Genomic DNA, 6,590 nt, shown 5'->3' with positions numbered 1-6,590 from the left:
AAAAAAAAAAAAAAATACAAAACAATTTTTCTCATTCCTGTTTACAACACATTTAGAATTCTTCAAGGAGGCCATCTACAACTTAACTGTCTATAAGCAGGTTTAAGCAAAGCAGGTTTATATTTTGCTATGTATCATTTTGAAGTCTCCATTATAGCCTCCTGCTACTTAGGCACAGAGAATATTAATATATGTAAACGACATGGCTCAACAGGACCATTTTTGTGCAGATATTGTGAAAAGCTTACGTTACTTGTTAATTTTGCCTCTGCACACAAATGTTACAAAACAGAAGATAAACTCCTGTTTCTTACTGYGTTTCTATCTGTTGAAGAAAAATCAGCTCAGGATATATATGGGTTTTTTTCAGAATGACACCCAAGTTTTGTTTTTTTTAATTGTTCAGTCCTCTGCACTGCGGATGGTCTCTTCCTCCTTTGCACACCCATTCTGCAGTTACGGTCTGGAAACACGGCTTATCTACACAAATAAAATCTACTATCTCATTTCCATCAGGAGGCTGGTATACTGGGACTTTAAAGTATTTTGTTCTTTTTTTTTTTGTTTTTTCCGAAAAGTTAACATTCTTAAGAAACAGAATCATGAACCTGACTTTTCAAATTTCAGTAACTGCAGAGTCATTGATGAAAACGTAACGTATGAAACCTACTTAAAAGGAACACAARTGGATGTTGGAATATTTATCTACCATTTTTTTAATCTAGAAAGTGATGCTACAGCAGTAGCATTGCCAGAGTTCTTTTAATTAATGGATTTTTAGAGTTAAGCCTCACCAGATTAAAAACCAACAATAAACCACAAAACAGCTACCAATGCAATCAAAATTTTCCGCAGCCATTTCACACTGAATCTCCCAAACATTCAAACTTCATTAGAACTAGGCTCTAACCACCTCAGGAACCCACTGTTCCAATTATGTTATAAATATCCACTCCAAAGTGCTCTCTCTCTTTCTCTCCCTCTTCCTCCTCCCCTCTCTAACTCCCTGCTGGCATCACGCTGGCAATCACTCTTGCTGACCCCCCCCCCGCTGCAGCCACCGGTTACTTACTGTGGGTCTTCGGCTGCTGCAGGGAGTGAGAAAACACTGTGGCACAGGATTTGGGTCAACTGATGGAGCAAACGACCTGCGGATGCTTCTTAGCTTTAAACTGTTGGGGGTTAGGTGCAGTAATCAAGGGGATCCTTTGTGCTTCCCTGCTGAAAGTGAGGAAGGTTTTTAGGGAGGACTTTGCTTGCCTAAACATATCTATCCAGATCCAGCTGGGAAGCTGTGGGGAATGAGAGACATCTGTGCCAGTGTAGTGGACAGGAGCAGGAGCACTCTGCAGAGGCAAGCCAGCAGGATGCTCTAGGGAATCTCAAATGGCCTCACTCACCTACGGGTAGACAACTGAAACCGAAATGTTTATTTCAGGATATTATTATTATCTGAATAAACTGTCCATAACCCCAGAGCAAATATTACTAGATCAATCCACACATCTCCCATCAAGACACATCCTATATGTGAGACCATCACCACTTGAAATAACAAAGAGCCATACAACAAAATTGCTCTAGTCAGAGCTCCCTTCCCACTTCCAGCGGTCTTGTCAAGGWAACATCAAAACAGGGAGAGTTTGGATTTGAGGAGTTGTGCAGCTGTGGAGCGGGGAGAGCAGAGGAAAAGAGGCCGTAGGAGGACGTGAATTCCTTCACAACAAGTTTTCATTTCAAGAACAACAGGTGCTGAACACTAATAAAAATTGTGTAGAAAGCTTAAATGACTACAAATGCTGCAGATATACTGCAAGTGTCTGCCAGTGTTATTTTGCAAGGAGTCTACTACATAAATATTCCTTTTCAGTGAGCATAGACTCTTCACCAAGAATTAAATATTTAATCCTGTCATGACTGAGTTATGAGCATTTAAGGGCTGATCTTCCAGTAAATTGCCAGTAATGAAGCAATACAACCATATCATTAATCGAGTACGGTCAGGTGGTGTCCTCATCACAGTAATCTGAGTTTTACACTGTGCAACAGAGAGATACACCCACGCAGGTTCCATGGTTTCAGGATTTAGCTCATCTTTGAAATAACTACATTACCATTATGCATATTAGAGTTAAAATATGACATCTTCAGAAAACCAGATTTTAGAGACAGGTGCGCTTTAAGGTCGACTAAAAAATTTCAATGCAGTCGCACATGTTTAAACCTCTTAGTTAAACAAGCAACAGCTACAAGCAAATATTTTGCTTAACCAAACAGCTCTGGAATGAGACATACAGCAGAATCTGAGATAAGTATTAATGTGGTGGGAGACACAGCACTCTCCATGGGTTAGATCTAGTACCATATATGTACTTGAACAGCATCAAGATCTATAAGCACATAATTCCACAGGTAGCACAATTAAACATTTGTTTTGTTCTAAGCAGAAAAATCTTAATTTCTAAGAAAAAGCACAAAAGAAAACAAAGCTCTAATACGTCACTGAAGAAGAATCAGCATTTGTAAGCTATGAGTGTAGAAACACAGTAACATTCAGAGGAAGGGCATTGCTAGGTTTCCTCTTTCCAGTCTGAAGAAAAAATAAAGGCTCCTTACACAGAGAAAATGTGAAATTTAATCACAAAATGATAGGAAATGTAACTGGGAAAATCTTTGTTAAAGTAACTTCTCATATAGTAAATTCAGCTGTAAGTTCAGTTTTAAAGGACTGCGACTGGCTTTCTGTTCACTCTGTATTACAAAATGTGTTAATTGTTCCTTTTGGAAGCAAAATGTCCTGACAAAAAAAAGTAAACCATCTTGTGTGTGTTTCATAATACAGTTGCTCTAAAAATCCCCAGCAAACTATTTCTCCTCTTGATACTTATACTCCAACCTGGCAGAGAGATTCAAAAGCATATTTTAAATACACACACACAAATAGCAATTAATATTTACACACAATCCACTCAATATCTGCCAGAATTGCAATTTCCTCTGTGGATAATAAGGAAAAAGATATGAGTCAGGCCTGAGAAATTTTAGAACTCTTTTAGTACTTAAAGAATTACTGTGGTAAATTTAAAGGTAAGTTATGTTTAGAATTAGATTTAGAATTAACTCTAATTCTAATTCTAACTCTAATTAAGTTAAACGCCAAAAGAACAAGTTGTAAACGTACCCTTATTAATATCATAAATGTAGCCTTATTATTTCCCAATTTCTCAGCCTAGCATACTTTACAAACACCAAAAACATAGAAGTAATTGTCTTGAGGAGAATGTATGCATGAAAGAATGTGTTGCATAGGTCATTAAATATTTTATACTGTATGCTGACAGTGGATGTAAGAGATAAGATTTTATCTGGAAAATGCAGGTCAGCTTTCTTGGCATGCATCTCACTTTTTTTTCTCTCTCTAAGCTGCAATCAATTTAGTCTTGCACGATCAGCCTTTAGTAATCCTCTGCTGATTTCCCCCCACTTACCTCCATATCTTTAAGTTTTTGTTTCCTATATAATTTGTTATAGAACTTGGATGTTTTTAAAATCAAACCAGCAGGTCAAAAGTTTCCTACCTCAGTTTCAACTGTTCTTAAAATAAATACATTTGTTATCCTCCAATCATACAACATCATGTCCAGTTTGATAGATTTATTAGAAATCTTCCTGAAGAGCAGCTTCATTGCAATTTCAGTGGAATGGAAATTGTCTGTCTCCCTCTCATCCTTACTATGACTGAATTAATTTCCTTTTTTCTTTAGATATGGCTATTTCTTTTTCCACTAGTTATCCTGCCTCCATCCTCATGCTCTATGTTATCACCCTTACTGAAAACTGAGTTATGTATTCCTTTACTTTAGGGGACATATCTTGATCATCTCTAATCTCATCACTATCATCAAAGCATAGAGACTCTTTTTTATCTTATGACCAAAAGACTATTTTTATCTGTTCTAATTTCCCTCCTAAAGTATAACTGTGTTTGTCTTTTGAAAGTTATTACTTAATCTGACAGTCCCTCACCTTTAAGATAYGGTGTTCTTGGACATATATCTTTCTCTATTTTCTGCAGGCTGGCTGTTTATTTCTAATATCCTTTCCAAGATGGTAATTCTTCCATTTAGGATAGAACATTTCCCCCCAAGGGTTCCCTCCCCTGCTTCTCTCACCTGTCATGCAAGATTTGTTATCARTTCTGTGCTCCCACTACACATACTTGCTGTGTGCCACTTGTAACAGTTGCCAATCATTCACTTGAAGTTCCTTGACTTAATATTCTGAAACAGGAAAATGAGAAAGATGTAAAATGCAGTCTTAGAAATCATAGTCAAACAAAAATAATAGAAACAGTAACGTTGTCTATCACAAAAATTATCCTCATTCACCATGAAGTTTTGTGAAATTTTTAGGACCCACAGATATTTTCAAGTGAATACAGATGTATAAAACAGCCAGTGCTCAGTTAACAACAACTAAATTGAACAGTTTCAGTGATGAAAATTCTTTCAAGTCAAAGTGCTGTTTTTATTAAATAATATTTTGCAGTTTTATCACAAACAAGATATCCACTTCTTTTCACTTTCACTTGCAAAATATTATTTGTATTAAATTTGCTCTGAGAATCCCCAGCAAGCTATTTCATTTCTTGATACTTATGCTCTGAATGGCACAGGGATCCAAAAAGCCCCAAACCCCCAATAGCAATCAACATTACAATCAGTTTTCTTCCTTTGTTGCTTGTCTTTCCTTTAAGATAGTAGAAAATATTTTTCCTAAGGAGTTATTCAAATAATAATAATTTAAATAACTATGTAGTTTTGCTTTAGGATTTTATATTTTCTTCCAAAAGAAAGAATTATACAACTCTTGTGCCACATGTTAAATTGTGCTTCTGAAAGACAAGTGACAACTTGCATTGACAAGAATTTGTCAACGGATGATAAGGACAGAGGTACCTATATATTTCTTTTTTCCACTGTGCCAACTAATACAGTATCTTCAGATTAAACAGCTCCTCTTTTTCCCAGCATCAGGATAAGGACAGCACATTGCACCAGACAAAACAAAAGGAAACTTCCTTATTCCTCCAGAAGCATTGTTGTCGTTTATTAAATTAAACACAAAAATTCACTTTTGGAAAATGTGAAACCTTGAGTGAGAGGCTGGTTGATAGACTAGAAGTGGTTATATGTTTCATAACAGAAGACAATGGCAAATTTATTTCAGTATTAAATAATTCAAGTTTGCTAGCCTGAGAGCATCCACAAATCAATTGTTTCAAATCTGTGCTGGACTGACACGCCTCATTCAGCCTTGCAAAACTCTTTAGGTTCATTTACCTGTGTGTTTCAGGAGACTCGTCGTGATATTTGCAAATTCTTCCATTGATTTTACAGAGTCATTCATCAGGCTTTCCTTTGAGGTAGGAAAAGCTATGAGAGGATTCAGCTTCCATCTGATCACATGACTGATTTCAGCTGTTATGCTAGTTTGAATTAGCTCAGGTTCTCAGAGGACCTTCACCATGTTCTCCACCAGAATATATTTTTCAAAACCTTTCCTCTCAAGCTCCTGAAACAAAACAAAAAAACCAAACATGTTTAAATATATTAAGCATCTGATAAATCTGTAGCACTAATCCACCGGTAAGTGTTCTGCTGAATAAGAGACAGAAATCCCAACTCACACAAAAGCATTCTCCACTTCGGGTGATCTGGATTACTGGACTTTTAAGAATCTGTTTTCAGGCTTTACCTTTCAGATGGTTGCAAAATATTCTTGCTTATTTTGAGGGTTTTAAGCCAGTTAAATGAAAATGAATCACTTTAATTTTACAGTAGTTGTAAATTAATTGGAATCCTTTTCTAAAAGGGGTGTTCCAAACTGAGGAAATGTCAATGACAATTCTCTTTTTAGGAACAAAAAGGGGGAAAAAATCATAACAGTGTGTTCAATRCACATAGCTATCCTTAGCAAAAGAGGAAAATAAATTTCATATAAAAATATGTAAGTTAYACATCATTATTTTGATCTAGAAATATTTTGAAATGCTGAATTGTACATTCTGTTTATACAGAGCACTGTCATATGTCTTGTAGCCTCAACAAGCCTTGAAAGTGTTGCCGCATCAGTTTATTTAAACATTGATATAAACAGTTGAAAGATTTCATAATCCCCAAAACACAGAAATCAGAGATGGAGCATATTTAACAGCTTAACATAAAAAAAAACCCCACAATTTCATGCCTTGAGGACTAAAGATAAATGATGTTAACTTTTTCAAATATTCTCAAATGTATCTGTTTATCAAGAAAGTGGCAAAATTAAATCTCTTTGCAGCTTGTACAAGATATTTAGTGCCATTTAATAAGGCTTAAAACACAGCAATGATGAGCTTTTCTGAAATACAAAATGACCAGGGTTGAAGACTTTTTTATTCTTACCAAGCATACTGACATACAACTTTAGAAATCTTACTTGATTACACTTTCTTCTGACCAATATTATCAAACTGTAGTTCAGCACAACTGTAGTTCAAATACTTCGGCAAGACCTTTCATCTAAATAACAGTCAAAGAAATCACCTT

The 6,590-nt window shown here is 35.8% G+C and overlaps 1 protein-coding gene across 4 annotated transcripts in view; it reads right to left on the bottom strand.

Moving 5' to 3' along the window:
- The window catches only part of TFPI (tissue factor pathway inhibitor), a 91,542-nt gene extending 85,973 nt beyond the window's left edge, over window positions 1-5,569 (bottom strand). For all 4 annotated transcript variants that reach the window (XM_085321747.1, XM_085321779.1, XM_085321756.1 and 1 more), the window contains exons 1-2: window positions 5,343-5,569; window positions 4,220-4,280 (exon numbers count right to left, since the gene is read on the bottom strand). The gene's annotated coding sequence lies outside the window, so the exon portion shown is untranslated. The remainder of the gene's footprint in view (window positions 1-4,219; window positions 4,281-5,342) is intronic.
- Between the last annotated feature and the right edge of the window lie 1,021 nt (window positions 5,570-6,590).

Source organism: Rhea americana, unplaced genomic scaffold (assembly GCF_003343005.1).
Source record: "Rhea americana isolate MKP2758 unplaced genomic scaffold, rheAme1 scaffold_12, whole genome shotgun sequence".
NCBI classification, from domain to species: Eukaryota; Metazoa; Chordata; class Aves; order Rheiformes; family Rheidae; genus Rhea; species Rhea americana.
Note: the sequence above shows the minus strand (reverse complement) of the source record. Positions and strands in the feature narration are given on the sequence as shown.